Below are 1,867 nucleotides of genomic sequence, written 5' to 3' on the forward strand. Positions count from 1 at the left end.
AATAATATCTTTGGTGACAGAGCTTGTTGGGCCAAATCACATTCCAAATAGCATTTTTCAGTGCATAATCCACAAAAATGCTATCTCAATTCAAAACCCCATGTTAAAGGTGAACTATTCCCTTTAATACGCTCGCGTCTATTTGATGAAGTTATCACTTATCGTTATCGATTGACCGAAACGGGGACTTCGATAACGCTACTTCGATAATGATAATCAATAACGATAAACTTGAAAAAAACGCTATCGTCGATAACGAATTCGATAATCGTGATGGGAGTTATCGAAGTGCCCGCCCACCACTGGAAAAGAATGACCTAGAAATCATTTAACATCCATATCACTCACCTGCTGTTGCCTGCTCTAAAACATTTCACCGATGTTAAAAGTACCTACCTACTCGGTCACCAGTGGATTCATCTGGGCTGAAGGTTGGGGAGGGGGCAGGAGTGCAGGCCTGCAGGACAATTGCCGAATGGCAATTGCCGAATACCAGGGCAAATGGCATTCGTTTCTGACCACATGCACTGCCATAGACGCAATAAGTGGTGCCAATCGGAACCTTCGGTATACCGATGTTGCCCAATGTCTAATTCGGTTTTAACGAAGTGTCATTTCTAATCTTCCTCAGGTAAATGATAGTAATTCGTGTTCGTTTTGGGCTACACTGAGGTTAAAAAATTGTTAAAAACCAAATCTTTCGGCTTTATTGAGTAGCCTTGTTCACTGGTTTGAAATAGGTATGTAATAACCACTGAATGACCAAGGCTACTTATAATGACCAGTCGGCAGTCATATTTCAAACCAGTGAACAAGGTTACTCAGTAAAGCCGAAATATTTGGTTTTTAACAATTTGTTTACCTCAGTGTAGCCCGAAACGAATACGAATTACTATATAATTCGGCTTGGCAAAGCCAGCAGGCTTTAGACAACATTCGACAATCACTTGCTGCATTTCAGCATTTGTTATTAAGTAATCGTGTAGGCTGTAGCATTGATAGGCGAATAGAAAGCTCAACTCTCGATATGATTATGACAGATCAACACTTGGCTGCTAGCAGAACAGCAAATTATACAACAGCTTTGGGTGTAAGTTATTGTGCGGCTTTCGGACATCTTTGAACAAACGGCTGACTTGGACATTACTGGACGGACATTCGACGGAAATAACGGACATTGGACATGTACATTTTCTGAAACTGGCACCACCAGACGCAATGTTCAAATAATTGGGTCTCACAGGTGTCACGTCCCCTGGCTGTCCACTGTGGGCTAGGTGGCCGCCAGTGCATCCGAAGAACGATAGGCCGAAGCTGTAACTAGATATGCCTTCATAACGTTTAAAAGTACGGTAAACATTTTAAGTCATGGTTTTATTTCCTAATGTTGTAATAAAAAAGAACCACTGCTAATGATCGATGCAAATAGGAAGACAATGGAACCGTAAGTAAGGACACAAAAACAAGAGAATCGGAGTGTCCAGGGCCATGACATGGATCTCGTTGCTTACCTGGTATAAGGTCATTCAGCCTACCAAGGTGTCTATTTATTTCGCTTATGCATCGCGGCATGACTGAATGAAATAATACTAATTCCTGGGAAATTACCTATCTACCCGGAAGTCCCACCCTCTGAACAAATAATGATGATGTTTCCCTTGTTCTGTACCAGAAATAAGCTTGTATGCAAAAATCTTAACATTATTGGATATCTCCATTTTGATAAATCAGTCCATCATAAACGTTTATGAAGCTGGAAATGTCGCTTTATTAATTCGCAATGAATAAACGGTCAGCCCGCCGCATTGTCCCCTGGCCCTTTGGGACTCATTGCGTTGACCGGTGATGATCATGACCTGACCTTGCC

The sequence above is a fragment of the Amphibalanus amphitrite genome, unplaced genomic scaffold (assembly GCF_019059575.1).
Source record: "Amphibalanus amphitrite isolate SeventyFive unplaced genomic scaffold, NRLGWU_Aamphi_draft 000698F_arrow, whole genome shotgun sequence".
Taxonomy (NCBI): Eukaryota; Metazoa; Arthropoda; class Thecostraca; order Balanomorpha; family Balanidae; genus Amphibalanus; species Amphibalanus amphitrite.